At 41.5% G+C, this 19,019-nt stretch overlaps 1 long non-coding RNA gene across 2 annotated transcripts in view; it reads right to left on the reverse strand.

Annotated features, from left to right (window-relative positions):
* LOC137756569 (uncharacterized) overlaps positions 1-19,019 on the reverse strand; it is a 128,472-nt gene that overhangs the window by 19,633 nt on the left and 89,820 nt on the right. Inside the window, exon 6 of one of the 2 annotated variants that reach the window (XR_011072235.1) lies at positions 16,740-16,908. The exons of the other annotated variant lie outside the window; for it this stretch is intronic. This is a non-coding gene — a long non-coding RNA (uncharacterized lncRNA). The remainder of the gene's footprint in view (positions 1-16,739; positions 16,909-19,019) is intronic. 2 annotated transcript variants of the gene reach the window in all.

The following is a 19,019-nucleotide window of genomic DNA, read 5'->3' on the forward strand; positions in this document are numbered from 1 at the left end:
GATGTGTGCTTCAAAGCCCTAGAAACACAAAATCATTGTTCCCCTAACATCAGAGCAAGATCAGCAAACTCCATTGTCTCCCTTGCAACCCTGGGCTTTGTTATATCTGAGACTTGAGATGGCTTGGCTGCCTTTTCTGCAGTTGACATTTTTTTTCAAATTATTATTCTAATGGAAAAGAATATGAAAAAGAATATATACATATATGTATAACTGAATCACTTTGTTGTACATCAGAAAGTAACACAACGTTGTAAATCAACTAAATTTCAATTAAATAAATACTAATTATTATTCTCTTAGCAGATATAGTATATTGAGAGATTACGTACATGCTCTGTGCCTCAGTTTTCTCATCTGCAAAATGGAGATAATAATAATACACCCCTCATAGGCTGGTTGTGAGGCTTCAGTGAGTTAGTAAATGTAAAGTGTTTAGAACAGTTTCTGGGCCATAGTTAGCACTTAATTTTAGATATCATCATCATAATAATATTTAGTTATTACTATTGTAAATACTACCACTTCAATAATATATCAGGTACTCTCCTGGAGAAGACGAGGTTCTCTGCCTCGAAGGGGCTGCAATCTGGCAAGAAGGAGGCAGAGGCATAAACAATTAATAGCAATATCTATTGTGTGATGCCTGCTGGACCAAAGGTATCCAGAGTAATTAATCTAGGCAAGTGGGAGGAGAGTAAGATGCAGGGAATGGGGCCACAGATGACCTGGGTGTGTGCTCACTGAACCTGGTGAGAAGTGTATGCAAAGGTCAGGAGAGCCTAACCAGGGTCCCATGAAAGGGTATGAACAGTCCTTTGTTATCAGGTTGTCAATCTTCCCTGAGCTAGAGATGCACAAATTCTATCCACTCTGCCAAACACTTGTAACAGAGAGGCAAAGGATCAGTAGGGCCCCCAGAGGGTATAACAAAAACCATCCACCTCAGTAAAGGGTACAAACAGTGTGCCTCATCAGGGAATACAGCCAGAGGGAACTAACCTGTGAGTCTCCACATGAACTTTGATGATCCCCGCCCCACCAAATTCCATGAATCTGATGTTTTCACAGAATAGGAAGCATTCAGCTGTTGCTGTGAAAACATCATGGGATAGAAGGTGGGACGTCCACAGTGGCTGTATAAGGAGTTCAGCAATGCTCTCCCCAGAAAAACAGTGATAAAACTGGGGGAAACTGTTAAAAACAACAATAAATTGAGAAGCATTTATTCAATAAAATCTACTGAATCTCAGTAAGAACAATGGGAGCCTGCAACATTTGAGCCAGGGGCTGCTCCCATCCCCACCAGCTCTGTATTGTGGAAGATCTATTCTGGATGCGTAAGGCAGCCCATGAAGACCGGCAGCTCCCACCCTCCTTCAGTTCTGGTTCCACAGTGTGGAGGTTCCACTTTAGGTGGGGTGGCACGTGGCCAGTGGCTCCCCTCTGCACGTCTCCCCTACAGCTCCAGATCTGTAGCACAAAGGGTTGACTCTAGCAGGGAAAAGCAGGCCAGGAAGAACAGTAGCCCATATATGTCCCTATGGCTCAAACTCTCTTTGGGGTGGGGGGAGATGATAGGGCATGGGAAACTGTGAAGGCTGGCAGGTCTGAGGCTCTGCCTAAGAGGGATGACTTTATTTGGAACAGAGCGTGGAGAAACTTATGCCCAGGAGTAATGTTGAAAACATTAGAGATTATACTGGCTAGAAATTAGAGAAGACTAACAGCTACATGATACTAGGACAGGCAAAAAAATGGCAGACCAGCCAGAAATTCGACAGGGAGAGCCAGGCAAAAGATAGGCAAAGAGCGCCCTGCTAAAATCATACTCTTCTTTGGTGCTCCAGAAAACTGCGTGCATATGCAGGACTGTGCCCTTTTAGGAGCATCCAGAAAGGGTACTTGTGAGCTTCCAGTCCCTGACTGAATGTGGAACATACTTGTAAAGTCTCTGAACTTTGAAAGCAGTCCCCAAGCCACACACAGATCCAACAGCAAAGGGTGGAAAGCTTACTGGCTCAGGGGGCATAAGCTCAACCTCTGGCCAATCACTGACTGACCAATAAGCTCTGCTGACCACGGATGACCTCCAGGATGCCAGGCTTAAAATAAGAATAAGGGGAAAAAATGAGCAGTTATATCACAAGCTGCACACTGCAAGAGAAATAGATTTTACAGAATTAGTCCAGGCAAGTCACTAAACAAATAAGCAAACAAACAACATAAAATGAGCAACAAGAACAAAAAGGCTGGTAAGAGGGGGGCACGAGGGAAGTGGACCTGGGTAATCAGAATCCAGAATTAATCCAACATATTCTGTAAAATGTCCAATTTTCCCCCAAATGGTAGGATAGTAAAAAAAAAAAAAAAAAAAGAAAAGAAAAGAAAGAAAAAATAAACAGGAAACTGTGACCCATGCATAGGGCAAACCAGGCAATAGAAGCTGCCACTGAGGGGGCCAAGATGTTGAACTTAGTAGAAAAATACTTCAAAGCAGCTATTATAAATATGTCCAAAGACCAAAGGAAAGCATGTTTTAAAAAATTAAGGTATGATGACACGGCTCATGAAATAAAGAATATCAATAAAGAAATACACATTTTTAGGGAATTCCCTGGCAGTCCAGTGGTTAGGACTCCATGCTTCCACTGCAGGGGACCTGGGTTCAATCCCTGGTCAGGGAACTAAGATCCCGCAAGCCATGCTGTGCAGCCAAAAAAAAAAAAAAAAGGACACACATTTTTAAAAGAACCAAAGAGAAAAGTACCATTGAAAAGTATAATAACTGAAATGAAAAAGTTACTAAAGGAGCTCAACAGTAGATGTGAGCTGGTAGAAGAAAGAATCAAGGAGATTGAAGATAAACCAAAAGAGATTATGCAATCTGAAGAAAAGAAAGAGGAAAGAATGAAGAAAAGGAACAGTCTCAGAGACAGTAGATATCATTAAGCACACCAACATATGCATAATGGGAGTGCTGGACAGAAAGGAGAGGGAGAAAGGGGCAGACAAAATATTTCTAGGAATAATGGCTCCATTTTCCATGCCTGCCCCATGTGACAAATAACTCCTTAATGCCTGAGCTGGCTGCCCTGGGGGACAACTTGCTGGAGCACTTTGTGGGTAATTTTCCCACAGCTTCACCCATTTGTTTCTCACAAGACCCTGAAAAATAGAAAGGGTAGTAATTACAAGCCACACCATGATTGGCACAGCACGCTCCCAGGAAGTTAACTGACTTGTCTGCAATGAACTAAGACCAGAGTCAAGGACAAGCAGGCCACTTCCACTCCACACAACATGCTCAACCTACTCCCCTCTCATCACCACGGAGGACACAGAGAGGCCCTCCGAAATGACTGTCTACACCAAGGTCTGCAAACTTTTTCTATAAAGGGCCAAATAGTAAAGAGTCTAGGCTTTGTGGGCCATATGGTCTCTGTCACAACTACTCTGCCATGGTAGCAGGAAAGCAGCCATAATATGTGAAGAAATGGGAGTGGCTATGAGCCAATAAACTTTATTTACAATTGGTGCAGCCACTATGGAAAACAGTATGGAGGCTCCTTAAAAGACTAAAAATAGAGCTGCCATATGATCCAGCAATCCCACTCCTGGGCAGATACAGTAAGTCCCCTAAATACGAACGAGTTCCATTCAGAGAGCAAGTTCGCAAGTCCAATTTGTTCGTAAGCAACAGAGTTAGCCTAGGTACCCAACTAACACAATCAGCTATACAGTACTGTACTGTAATAGGTTTATAATACTTTTCACACAAATAATACATAAAAAAACAGATACAAAAAATAAAGAAAACATTTTTAATCTTACAGTATAGTACCTTGAAAAGTACAGTAGTACAGTACAACAGCTGGCATACAGGGGCTGGCAGTGAGTGAACAGGCAAGAAGAGTTACTGACTGGAGGAGGGAGGGGAGGTGGGAGATGGCAGAGCTGAAGGATCGTCAGCAATAGGAGATGGAGGGCAAGCCGCAGTTTCACTCACGCCTGACGTTGATGGCACAGGTTCTGGTTCCTTGCTGGTTTCAATTCTATCTACTCTCTTGAAAAAACGATCCAGTGATGTCTGGGTAGTACTGTACCAGCTACATCACCACTGCCTTTACACCTGCTTTCAGACATCCTGGGCTTGAAATAAAGATACTGTACTACTGTACTCTATACAGTACTGTACAGTAAAGTACACAAAAGCACAACCACTTGTAGAGGATGCACGCACGCTGACAGTGTACACCAGACACATGAACTAACTTACGTGACTGGACATGCGAACAGCCATTCGCATCTTTGAAAGTTTGCAACTTTAAGGTTCGTATGTAGGGGACTTACTGTATTCGGAAAAGACGAAAACTCTAATTCAAAGAGATACATGCACCCCAATGTTCACAGCAGCACTATTTACAACAGCCAAGACATGGAAGCAACCTAAGTGTCTGTCAACAGATGAATGGATAAAGAAGATGTGGTATATATATATATATATATATATACACACACACATATATATATATATACATATATATATATTCCATTGTATATATATGTACAATGGAATATTACTCAGCCATAAAAAAGAATGAAATAATGCCATTTGCAGCAACACGGTGGACTAGAGTTTATCATACTAAGTGAAGTCAGTCAGAAAGAGAAGGACAAGTATCATATGATATCACTTATATGTGAAATCTAAAATATGATGCAAATGAACTTATTTACAAAACAGAAACAGACTCACAAACATAGAAAACAAACTTATGGTTACCAAAGGGGAAAGGGGGTGGGGGAGGGATAAATTAGGAGTTTGGGATTAGCAGATACATACTACTATATATAAAATAAATAAACAACAGGTCCTATTGTATAGCACAGGGAACTATATTAAATATCCTGCAATAAACCATAATGGAAAAGAATATATATATGTGTGTGTACATATACATAAATGAATCACTTTGCTGTACACCAGAAACTAACACAACATTGTAAATCACCTATACTCCAATAAAAAATTTAAAAAAGAAAAAAGAAAAGAAAAAAAACTTTATTTACGGAAACAGGTGGCAGACTGGATTTAGCCCAAAGATCCCAGTTTGCCTATCCTGGGTCTGCATGCTTGCCATGCAGGAAGGCCCACCAGGACCCTCACCACTGAAGAGTCAGCTCCTTGATGCAAAATCTCTTGACTGTGAAATTGTCTCAGGGTTGCCTTGGGCATAAGGAACACCTGGCTGCTCGAGGAACTAGCCGGATGCTGCTTGGGGCATCTACTATTCTCCTTGTCCCAGCCCATTTCCTCTCTCATGCTCCCTGCTCCACTTGCAAGTCAGCTCTCTTAACTCCCTGAGGGAGATTGTTTTCTGATTCTCTAGGATTTCACTTCAGTCTAGATTGTATCCCCACCCTCCTTTCCACTGTGCTTCTCTGCTCCCCCAAAGTACAAAAATCACCTGGGCAGCTAAATCCCACTCTGATTTGCCTCTGATCAGCCAAGATGCTCCTCTCCTAGCGCTCACCACAACTCTTCTATCTGAGTAAAATGGCATGCCCCTGGAGCCTCGATTTCTTTGTTTTTTAATGGTATGTGATACCTCAAACTTTTATTGAATAAATTTCGCATGTAACATAGTATGAATTGAAGGTGTACATTTATATATTGTAATATGTTTGCCCATGTATCTCTATTTATCACTTTATATACTTACAGCACAGTATTATTTTCTATATTAATTATACTGTGCATTAGATCTCTATGGTTCATTTACTATTCTTTACAAGTTTGTACCCTTGAACACCATCACTCTTATACCCCTGCCCCCCATTCCCTGGTAACCACCATTTTACTCTGTTTTTTATAGGTTTCACTTGTTTAGATTCCACACACAAGTGATATCATACAGTACTTGTCTTTCTCTGTGTGACATCTTCCTTAGCTTAATGCATTCAAGGTCCACCCATGTTGTCACAAGTGGGAGGATGTCCTCCTTTCGCATCCCGGAGCCTCAGTTTCTTTCAACAGCTTCCCTTTCTCTCCATGCCGGCTCTAATCAGATCACTGAATCCCACAGAAATGGTGGTCTATTATCAATTTTTCATCGAATGAGCATTTTCAAAGCTTCATTCATTCAGCCATTTCATCATTTCAGCAAATATTGATTAAGTCCTTGCTATGGGATGAACAAGACAAGCATAGCCCTGGCCCCTTTGAAATTAGCAATCCAGTTTGGAAAGCAGGTCAATAGGCAATCAGAACAGAGAGGATCCTGGGGGAAAGTGTAGGAGGAGTGCCTAATTCCATTTCTTAATCTGTTTTCTCTGTGCAGAGTAGGATAAAACAATATAATCTTCACTGACCCGGGGCAAGGCATCCCGCTTCATCAGTGGGCTTTCTTAACAGGAAGACAAGCACTGCTGCTTCCCACACTGGGCCTATCTTTTTGAGGGTGCAGGAGTATTCTTGAACACATGGCAGGTTTGTATTCCTTTGGGGTTTTTTGCCAGCTCTGGTTGCTGCCTAACGGCACTCACGCCAGAGGTCAAGGGACCTTCCAGGTTCCCTGCATAGCCAGTCCAATCCTTGGCTTTAGCCTTTCATAAGTGGGGGAGAAACGTGCCCAGCTCTTAGACTGTGGATCTCAGCATATTAAGGGTCTGTAGAAGCTCTCCACGAGTTATTAACTGAAGCCCATGCAAAGAAAATAGTACACTGGAAAACTTTCTGTTATGTAGGCTGGCTACCATGGTAACAACAAATTTCTCCCAGATCTGGGCGATTTTAAATGCAAAGGGGATTGAAAAATCTGTTTGAATTTACAGGACTTGAAGCTTCATGGAGGGTCACAAGGTGGTAGGTGCTACAGATTAACCACACAGATAATATTGGTATCTCCATTTGGTAAATTGCTTCTCATCGATTCTACCTTACTTGGCACATCAGGCCGCCCTCTGGCCATTTCTCATAACAGAAACAAAACAAAGCAAATCCAAGCCTTTTTACATATGCAGTGAAGGCTGTTTCTCCACAGAAACTTTTGCTCAGAGTCCAAGGCTCTGCCCCATGCTTGAATCCACTGTGGAGGCTCTGGCAGGGGCCCTATGTCATCAACAGGTTGATGGACCTCATAGGAAATGTGCTTGCTTGCCAATTAGGCTAGAATCCTGGTTCACCTCATGGAATGGTGGGGGGGTGGGGGTGGTAAGCACTGGGTCTTTTAAAAGTTATTTTGTATTTTTTTAATCCCTGCCATAAGTGTATTAAGATTTTAGTGGACATAGCAGTCATAAAATATTCTTAAGACCCAATATCGTGAATCAGGGATATCTGGAAATGGAAAAAAGTATAGGGTCTTCAAGTCAGACAGAGAAAGACAAATATCATATGATATCGCTTATAGGTGGAATCTAAAAACGTGATACAAATGAACTTATTTACAAAACAGAAATAGACTCACAGACATAGAAAACAAACTTATGGTTACCAATGAGGAAAGGAGGGGGAAGGATAAATTAGGAGTTTGGGATTAACATACACACACTACTATCTATAAAGTAGATAACCAACAAGGACCTACTGTGTAGCTCAGGGAACTATACTTGGTATCTAGTAATAACCTATAAAGGAAAAGAATCTGAGAAAGAATAGATATATACCTATGTACAACTGAATCACTTTGCTGTACACCTGAAACTAACACAACACTGTAAATCAATTATATTTCAATAAAAATTTTTTTTTAAGTATAGGGTCTTCAAATAATCATGGTCAGAATATTTGCTTAAACGCCACACACTTGTTGATGGTTATAAGTCGTGGGTACCAAGTTTTGCTTCACTCTTAGAATAGTACAAAGATTTTCGAATCAGACTGCCTAGTTCAGGCCGGGGCTCTTCTGCTACTGCTTATGTGACTTTGGACAGGCTACTTGGCTTTTTTAGCTTTAGTTTCCTCATCTGAACCTACTTCATAGGATTGTGAGGATTAGATAGGGCTAAGTACATAGCACCTGGCACATTGGCTAAGATGCAATACAGTGTACTTTGGAATGGAATGGTTAACATAAATCCAGAGGTCTATGAGAGCAAAGAGGAGTCTCAGACACCCCTGAAAGGTCCCTTACAAGCCTTCGTGGGACCTCAGTTGTGGGGAGACAGGAGAAAGCTGGGACCAGAAAGCACCAATGGAAGAAGAAGAGAGGGAGTTGGGGACAGCATCACGGAAAAAACTCGCCATTAGACTGTGCACATCAGGAAGGTGGAAACCAAGGCTGCTTTATGTCTGTGTCCCCTGAACAGGCTGAGTACTTGAGCACAGTAGGTGCTCGATGTCTGCGGAATTGAATAGAAATCATTGAACTGAAAGGATCTGGAAGCCTCCCAGAACTGGAGTCAATGCAAGGGGAAACAGAACAATTCTGTTGCCAGAGCATCAGACTGACGCTGGGAACACTGAGTCACAATCACGGGTGTTGTTGGGGTCATTTATGAGGTGAGTCATAAGTAATCTGTTAATAATAAAGTATGGGATGTTCTGAATGATGTGCTCTTTCACAGATTAGAGCAGATTCAAGGTTATCACTATAGCAATGATGTAGCGCAATACGCTTTATCGAGTGCGTTTGCTTGTGGGGGCGTTGTACACATGTACGTGCTGACTGCAGAATAGGTCAAGGCAAACAAGAAAAAATAAAAGCAAATGAGAGTCACTGACTCAGACTGCAGGAGAGGTGGGCCCAGTTTGATTTCCAGTGTGAACCAGAGAAAGTCAATTCCTTTCCTCCATCTTTCCCCCCAGGACCCAGGGTGGGTGATGCTGCTTTTACAGGAAACGCTAGAGAAGTGACATTTAAAGGTTGATTTTAATAATATAAAAACTGAAACCATACCATTCATATTTTCTTAGCACATTAGACATTACAAATGCTTTCGTATGAATTATCACTTGTTAGAGGATCAACTTGGCTTAAGTGAATGGCCTGTATTTGAAGGCTGCCTATGACAGCAAGCAGTGTAAACATTGCAGGGATGTCGTCTAAATGAGATCTGAGAGGTGGGGTCTTTATCCATGGAACACACACCAGCTTTGTGTTAGGGATTTCATGATCCACATCTTCCCAACGGCTCATCCCACACCCAGACATATCTCCAAAAATGGGAGGGAGGGAGAGAGGAAAGAAGGAAGGAAGGAAGGGAAGGAGGGGAATGTTTTTCTTTTATTTGTCTTGACAATCAAGCAATCTGGGGGGCAGCGGTTGTATCTTTTGGCTTTCAAACCCAGTTTGCCCTCCAGTCTCACAAGGCAGGTAAGAGAAGAAAGGCTTAGAGGCTGACCATGGAAACCTGAAATTCTCAGTCAAGATCGCATCACTCTCACAAGGCCTTTTCCCTGTTCTCCCACTGAGATTCCTATGGGCCACGCTGGCCCAACACCAGCCCTCAGCAGAGGTTGGTTCCAAATCCCCTGCCACCATGGGTTGTTTGTCACACCTAGATAGGTCCTATGACTTCAAACAATGACCTTTTCAACTGGCTGCTCTGCTTCACTACTTAATTACACAGACTGCATTTATGGGTAAAAGGAAATGTGTCTCCATATACAATCACTGAATAAGGGAGATATGGCTGAAGCCTTGATTCCTATTTTAGTGAACGTGATTTACTCTGATACCTTCATCCCATAACAGGAGGGTGAACCTCTTGAGGTCACTGATCATGTCTCATTGCATTCTTTATAATGCTTTGGCCAATGCTAGACACATAATCATAACAGGTATTAACTCAAAAGAGTTAGCTGTAGGAATATTGGCCTTGTTTCGTTTTATTCACTTCTTGTGGCTAAGTGTTTGTTGCTGTTATTGTTATTGTTCTTTTAAGGTTATTTCTCTGCCCGAATGCTATCCTTTTATGGGGATACCCAGAAATGAAATGATATCGTGGCTACCCATTAAAAATAAATAAATCAGCAAAGTAAAACCCAGGGAGGCTGTACTTAACACCGCTGTAAGGTACACTTAAAAATGGTTAAGATGCAACAGCTCTTATATTTAACCACCATGCCGGGTATTTTTGGAACCAAAATAATGTTAAAAAAAATTAAATTTGTTAAATATAAAAAAAAAAAAAGATGGTTAAGGTGGTAAATTTTGTTATGTTTTTTACCTCAATAAAAAAAAAAAAAAAACCCAGGCAGGTTGAAGCCAGATGTCTCACTTCTTGCACGTGCTAAAGGATGGCACAGGCCACTGTTTGTAAGGGGCAGTTACACAGCCATAACCCTCATATCCAGTAATGTATTTACAATGAATCTTTTGCAGCAATAGATCAAAGAACAGCTTTTATTGACCTATATTCACATTTGATTGTACAGCAAATTAGCACAAACACACACCCAGAGACCAGCTTCAGTTTCCTCTTACCACACCGGCTCTCTAAGGCGAAATAAATTTTCTGTCCTAAAAACAGAGTTTTGCAAAGAGGAAACTTCTGAAAAACAAGCATTTGTCACCGAGGTTAACAGGGCTCAACTTGAAAAATGACCCTTTGGCTCATGAGAAAACATAACTCTCTCCGAAACTACTATGGGTGAGAAGGGGTGCGAGGGGGGAGAAGAACAGTGGGAGTATGGAGAAAAACAGTGGGAGTATAGAGAACATGATGAATGAAGCAAACAGAAAGACACATATATGTGCGTGTGTGTAGACCCGTGCACAAAACATCCATTATTTGCATGCTTTCATTTCCAAAGGTCCAGATAATGTCAGGTAAAAGTGTAACTTATGACTCAGTCAGGGCAATGCTTTTGCTTTGATAAATCAATGTTAGCTAAGTCAATTAGGGCGGAGGTGGCAAAAAATAAACCAAGATGATAAGTGGCAGATGCATTGTTCAGCGGAAAGACAGAATAAGGTAGCTCTCACTTTGAAGAACTGAGTTCAGAGGTTTCAAAGTGCACACAGGAAATGCTCCAACAGCATAAACTGTGCCCCGAGCATCATTCCAGCAAACTTTCAGCCCTCCACATGGCTTTATCTGATCGCCCGATGCTCTATCTCCAGATCCAAGGTACCCACAAAGAAAAAGGGCTTTGTGATAAAATCAAGAGCTCAGGGCTTCGATCACCTTTCTGATCAGCGAAGACTGGGAGGTGTCGAGATGAGACTGTCAGATGGTCAGAATCTGGTAGGTTCTCCTGAGTTATTGGAATCTTGATTTTTTGTTGGTTTCTGGTTCTGAATGTACTTACGCACACACAGTAACTGTTTTCATCACAGATATAACAAGTTGACTACCAAAAAGGAAAAGGACATGGAGCTCCAAACCAGGCCTGTAAAACATTATAAATTCATCTCTGGCTCTCAAAAATATCTACAAGGCAATATTTTGGTGATGATGAATATACACTAAGCCTTGGGTACCCCTTGGGCCAAAGGAGGAGAAAGCCCAGCATTTAGGGCATCCCATTTTGCTTTTTTGAGGTGTTTTTTTTTAAGGCACCAATTGAAGTAGCTATAAATTAAATCTAGAAGACCAAATTGTGAATGCTACTATTTCCCCAACACCAAATAGTATCCACAGAACAGAGAGGTGGAATTGGATGAAAAGTCTTCATGGAAGAAAAGCAATGTTCTTTTCTCTCTGCTACTCTGTGGTTCGCCCTCATTGTGTGAGATTTGGGGCCCACGGTTAGGAGAAGAAAGTGTATACTTTGAGGATAGCAGCAAAACAGTGACAAACACATTTTGTGGGAGAAGAGAATACGTTAATTGTATATCAGGCTTGAGAATCAGGTACTACAAGTTAACATGGAAAGGTTTCACAGAAAATTGTTTATGTCAGAGGAGATGATGTCCAAGCTTTCAAACATCTTGGCTGTATAAATCTTCAGGGGAAATCAATGTAGTCATCACAGATAATTCACAAGAAGTACTTTGTGATCATAATTGAATATTTCCACAAATGTTTTCTTAAGAAAAACCATAGAAAATGAAGTTAGTCATAGAATAACTGGATACTCTAAGAAACATATACCCCTCAGAAATGTTCCAGATATAAGATCTTGCTGCTTTCCTTATATCTCTTTAGCCTGTGAGAAACTCCTCTTCTTTACAACTTATGTGGCAGGTATTGCAAAACTCAAAATATGCACTTTTGCTGAGGCCACTGATCATAAAGAGAGAAAAAAGTTGTTGCTAGCAATGCTGTGGTTTATCACGTGCTATACAGAACCAGTGTGAATTTCCCTTATTTGATTTAGAGAATTAAATTGCAAACATAAAATTCAAACAATTCAAACAACAGCCCCCCTGATGATTCCTCTCTTTGCTTTTCTCTACTTGGTTTCACTGGGAGACTAGCCTACTGCCTCCCTCGGACACCTCAGGAGTCCCTGGGCCTCTGTTATTAACCCTGAAGGCATGAAATGGAGAAGTCATTTTCTTTAATTGACCATGACTTTATAGTCAGTGGTCTATAGTCACTCTGTCTAAGCAGGCCCATGTGGGAGAAAGGAAAAAATGAATTTTCCAGAATAATGGGAAAGTATGAATCCAAGGAATTTTCCTGGACTGCTGGGACTCAGTAAGGCAACACTGCCAAGGTACAAAGCAGCAGCCTTCAGGGCAGCACACTTTAAACACATGGTCATGAGGGTCTTACCAGCTGTCTTCCAGAATAAGCAACATGTTAGAGGAGCCTCTATGGAGCTCTCTAATTGCTACTCAGCCAGCACAATGGTAAACCATATGTTTAATAGAAACAGGGGGAAAGAAATCCAATAACTCGTTTCCTGAGCAATCAAACAAAGTCAAACAAAGGAATACTAATGGTGGTATAGCTGAGGAAAAATTTCCTCTACCCTCTTAGGCTCTGTTCTTGGGGCCTGTGAATTAAACTGACAAAAGACAGATTAATGGGAGAAAAGGCATATGTTTCTTTATCGATGCTAATATTTTTATGTGCACAGGGGCTTCACAGAAACAAAGTGAAACCCAAAGGCAGTTAGATCTTTTAACAAAGGGCAATAAATTGTGGAGAAATGATTAGCCAAGGAAAAGGGGTTTGGGTTCTTAGGGGCAGTAAATTGTGGGAAGGTGACTAGGAAATGTATGGTAGATAGGGTTGTTCAGTAGGATCTGTTATACAGACTCAAGTTGCTCTCTGATAAGAGTCTTGTCCTCTTCCTTGTATAGAAGAGGGGGACACCTTTACAAATGGAAGTTTATGTCACTTTTACCGTGGGAAATTTATGCCCTGCTTTTAGGCAGAAAGGGGGAGTTCTTCCTGTGCCTGCTGCTTCTCAATTGCCTTCAAGTCAAATCATCTTTATGTCAAAATGGCATATTTTAGGGTAGCATGCTCTAGGGTAGCATCCCCTTCATTGATGATTATATCTATGCCTGCAAGGCAATCGATTTCATCTTTCCTTTGCAGACGGTAGACAGCAACAGGACACAGGAACCAATGAGAAACTCCCAGGAATTTGAGGCACAAAAGTGGGTTCATATCTCATTACTACTTTCTCCATCTTCTTCTCTCCCTCAGTCTCTTTTCAGAATGTAAGATGCTAAACTTTGACTTCTTCTTCATCCCGCCTCAGGATGTAGCTTTGGGGCAATAGGGGCAGCTGTGGCCTACAGGTAATGCTTGATCAAAGACCCTCTTTCTCAGGCCCTTCCTGGAACTCCTCCTCCTTGACTCCCATCCCTGCTTTTGGCTCCCCCAGGCCTCTGAGTCTTCTACTCAAATGGGGGAAGTTGACCTCATCTACCACGGCCTCCAGATCTCTAGGCTATGCTAGGAAGTTCACTTCCTTATTCCAGTGATACAAGTATTATATTTTAAAGCCCTGCAAAACATTCTGATGCCTCTCACTGAAGGGGATCAGAATATTATGACACCCCAAATTATGCCACTTTGGCATAAGGATTATTTTGAACTGAAGGCAATTGAGAAAAAGCAATCACAAGAAGAGTTCTCTGACTAAAAGCAAGTTTCCCTTGTGAACATGTCCCGCTTTCCCATACCAGGAAGAGGACAATAACACATCACTGAGACAGAGACGGTACCAAGATGAGTCTGCATAAGCAAACCTGTTAAATAGCCTTTGTCCATCATTAATTTCCCCCACATATTTCCTAGTCACCTTCCCAAAATTTATTGCCCCTGAGAGCCCAAACCCCCTTTCCTTTACCTAGTCACAGTTTATCACCCTTTGTTAAAATGGTATATAAGCACTCAAGCCTGATCAATTTTCTGGGATTTCACTTCTTTTCTGTGAAGCCCCCATGAATGTAAAACATATTAACATCAATTTCTCCTGTGAATCTATTGTTTGTCAGTTTAATTCGCAGGTCCCAGCTATAGAACAGAAGAGGAAAGAGTAAAAGTTTTTCTCCCCTAAATTACTGTCTGTCTCACTGTCTGTCTAGTTGATAAATATGTGTTGACTGGGACTTCCATGGTGGTCCAGTGGCTAAGACTTCATGCTCTCAATGCAGAGAGCCTGGGTTCAATCCCTGGTCAGGGAACTAGATCCCACATGCTGCAACTAAGAGTTCGCATGCCACAACTAAAGATCTCACATGCCGCAATGAAGATCCCGCACGCCACAACGAAGATCCCACACGTGGCAACGAAAATACCACGTGCCACAACTAAGAACTGACGCAGCCAAATAAATAAATTAATTAAATATTTTTAAAAAATATGTATCGACTGACAGACTGCCAGGAGAGTCTACATGTACCAGAGCCTGTGACAGGTAAGAGCTCTCAGCTCAGAGGCAGCTGTGCCATGCTCATATGACAGAGCTTGGCAGCAAGTCTTAATGACTAGCCACAAGAGAAAAGTGCAAAGGGGCACAGCTTCTCTTTAGAGAGCTCCAAGATACCATCAATCTCTGTCCCAGCCTAGGGAAATCTGGAAAAAAAGTGCCTCAAGCACTAAGGAACGGGGAATGCAGGGGCAAAATGGGTAATGAGTCAGAAAGGAATGTCTGCTAACCCACACTCACATACCTGCATGCCAATGTGAAGACAGCCCTGCATAAATTCTTTTACACATACCAGGGTCTCACATGTACTTCTGAGGGCAATTTTTCCATGTGAGAATCTGCCCTGTGCTTTACAGAACAGTAAGTAGGTCACTTATTTGCTTTCGGATGTAACTCTGCAGAAGTGTGTTGTCACTGTGATATCCTTTTTTCTCTCATGCTTTCTCAGTATCACCAGCCTTGATGTTCTTCCTTAGATAATAGATTGAAATTCATGCAGTGGCCCAGAGAATCACTGCTCCAGAGGAAAATGGGGGAGGGGGTGGTCAATCAAAGCCTGGGCTAGTGGGTTTGGCATTTTTAGTTGTTTCTCTTTAAATAAATGAGCCTAGAACAATATTTCCCGAATTTGAAAACAGATGCTTTTTAGAGTCGATTTCTTATGCAACAATATAAAAATAAGACATTAAATCCAGGAATGAGAAGTAATTCTCCAACATGGTTTTGTTTTGAATCTCTACCTCTTCACTTAGATACAGGTTTGGGGAAAGAGCTCCATCTAAAGAGCCCATATTTCCATCTGTAACTTTAGATATCAGCTCAGAGTTAGTACTCTTAGAAAGCTTGACAGATCTCTTTGATGCAACAGAGGGAAAAAAGACATACTTTCTAAGCAGTAGAATCCAAGATATCCCTGCTCTTTGTCTCCATGATGCAATGGGTCACTTTGGAGACTCTCAGCAAAATAAGCCCAAAATGGCCATCAGGATTAAGGCATCTGCTGGCCAAAACAGCTGCAGAGCAAGTGGGTTCTCCATCCCAAGTTCCCATCCTCCTTGTGATTTCTCTTTAGTGCAAGAGGTGTGACAGAGAACAAGAGGACATGGGCAAAGCAGCATCTTCGTCATCCTTCTCATCTTGCCAAGGAACAACCCAACCAGGATTCTATGCATTTTTATGTGACAAAGAAATAAAATAAGGTAGAAAGTTGTGGAAGAGGGAAATCAACTTTGGCCAAAGGTTCTCAAGCCCACCTCAGTCTTTGGTTAAAAAGTACGTATATATACGGTTTTCTGGGGGGTGGGGTGGAGCGCAGAGACAGGGCAAGGGTTAGAGGTAAGCAGATAGAGGGGACACTTCTCTTAAGGCAATATGTAGAAAGCAAAATTTCTTGCCCTTGTAGAGAAAATTCATACTTCAGGGGAAAACTTTATTGCCTAAAGCACTTGTTTCCTACAGGAGCTATTCTATAACTCTGTAAGTTGTAGAGAAGGGATAGACATGTAAATTCTGTCCTGTCTGGTTCAACTTACCTCCTTCATGGTGGGGGGCTGGGGGCGGGGAACGTTTGCCTCCATTTGTAATTCATTTCAACATTCTTTACTCCCTATAAATCTGGGCTGCTTCTTTTTTAAATCAGTTATAACACGTGCCTAGTTCCCTCAGTTATTACGAGTAAAATAAAATCTTTAACACATGTTCATTTTTATGTCTGTATAAGGATCACGATTTTACCTTTTTTCTAAAAATTGTCTTGTAACACCCTTGTAAGCTTCTTTATTGGGTAGCAGCAGAAGGAAACGTGGTGGAGCCCTTCAGGCTGCAGGAGGTTAGCACTGGGTCATCTGATCTACAGGTAAGGGGAGCAAACTGGCTCTTCTCAGGGGACATGCCCTTTCTCCCCTCTAATCTTACAGGTTAATACCACCATCCAAAACATGAATTTAGTCACCTTTCAGGAGGAGGCGTCCGTCCCATTTTCGAAGGCATTACTTCTGGCTCCTCTCTCCACTTGCAGGTTTCTCACGCTCTCGATTTGCAGATCGCTGCGTGGGAGAGCTGCAGCTTCACCCAGTGGGCAGGGCTGGGTTTCTGTTATCCGGCCTGCAACCCCCTGCGCTCTGCCAACACACAATGATCAGTGGCATTCCTGAAATTCCTGACATAGCAGAGAAGCCAGGCTTGGCCCTGCGAACGGCCTTGAACTGTGGTTCTGACCCTAATGGGGCGTTTATCTTTTATTCACAGCCAGAGGTTAGGACCTATTTATGTAAATCCTCCGCCAAGGGTCAATTCATCTTGACCCCCTGGTTTTCATTTCTCTAATTGTCTCAGGTATTTTTTAGACCCCTTGGAAACTCTTCATTCAGTGAAAAGCTTCGGGGTCAGTAAGAATTCAGTTACAAAGGGAAGGGGTGGAGGGCTGGAAGAGTTGAGAAGGCTTCCTTTGAAGTGTTCTAAGAAGCTTTCAGAGGCCACCCAGTTGACAAAGTAAAAACAGCAATGACCTTATGCACCCCATTTTATTCACGAAAAGTAAGCTTTCTTGAAATGGTATCTTCACCTAAGAAGTTGCTCAGAGCACACATTGTCCAATTTCAGTTTCCTAGAGCACGTATTGTCCAGTCTCAGCGGTGGTAAGAGGTTGGGAAAGGAGCTATTAGAATGGAGGGCCTCTGGGCGGGCACTGGCTCCGAAGACAATTGTTCCCACTTAATGGGCCCCAGCATCCTCCCAGCTTTGCATTTTAAAAGGGGGCCCCAGAATAGTGAGAAAATACTTTATTCCTAAGAACTGACCCAGGTTACAGGGATTTCAGGCCACATGGGAAGCCAGCAGGGGAGATATTTAGAGGTCAGCAGGTCTTTGGGGGGCCCTCAAATCATCTTGATTGAGAGCCTTGTACTCTAGCTTCCAACTCCCAGTAATGAAGACTTTGAGGGAAGGAATCACTTGGAAAGCAGCCCAACTGTTTAACAACCTTGATGGTGAATTTCTCCCTTTCACTAACTGGATTTTCACCTTCTATACTTTAAGCCTGTTGAATTTTTTCATTTTCAATTGAGAGTTGGTGGGCAGAATCTTCTCTTTAAAAATAAAACCTTTTTCTTTATTTGCTGTCAACATTTTATTACGAAAAATGTCGAACATACAGGAAAGTTGAACAAATAGTACTGTGAACACCCCATATACCCACCATTTAAATTCAACAAATGCTGACCTTTTGGTATATTTGCTTTATCTATATACACACTGTACATACATATTTGTTTTATGTATGTATATACATTTTTTTGCTGGTCTATTTAAAAGTCAATTGGAGACCTAAATGTAAGATCGAATACTATAAAACTCTTAGAGAAAAACATAGGCAGAACACTCTTTGACATAAATCGCAGCAAGATCTTTTGGGATCCACCTCCTAGAGTAATGAAAATAAAAATAAAAATAAACAAATGGGACCTAATTAAACTCAAAAGCTTTTGCACAGCAAAGGAAACCATAAACGACATGAAAAGACAACTCTCAGAATGGGAGAAAATATTTGCAAATGAAAAACCGACAAAGGATTAATCTCCAAAATATACAAACAGCTCATGCAGCTCAATATCAAAAAAACAAACAACCTAATAAAAAAATGGGCAGAAGACCTAAATAGACATTTCTCCAAAGAAGACATACAGATGGCCAAGAGGAACATGAAAAGATGCTCAACATCACAAGTTATTAAAGAAATGCAAATCAAAACTACAATAAGGTATCACCTCACACCGGTTAGAATAGGCATCATTAGAAAATCTACAAACAACAAATGCTGGAGAGGGTGTGGAGAAAAGGGAACACTCTTGCACTGTTGGTGGGAATGTAAATTGATACAGCCATTATGGAGAACAGTATGGAGGTTCCTTAAAAAATTAAAAATAGAACTACCATGTGACCCAGCAATCCCACTCCTGGGTATATACCCAGAAAAGACGAAAACATTAATTCGAAAAGATACATGCACCCCAATGTTCATAGCAGCACTATTTATAATAGCCAAGACATGTAAGCAACCTAAATGTCCATCAAGAGAGGATGGATAAAGAAGATGTGGTATATATATATATATATATATATATATATATATATATATACACACAATGGAATACTACCCATCCATAAAAAAGAATGAAATAATGCCATTTGCAGCAACATGGATGGACCTAGAGATTATCATACTAAGTGAAGT

Source organism: Eschrichtius robustus, chromosome X (assembly GCF_028021215.1).
Source record: "Eschrichtius robustus isolate mEscRob2 chromosome X, mEscRob2.pri, whole genome shotgun sequence".
NCBI lineage: Eukaryota > Metazoa > Chordata > Mammalia > Artiodactyla > Eschrichtiidae > Eschrichtius > Eschrichtius robustus.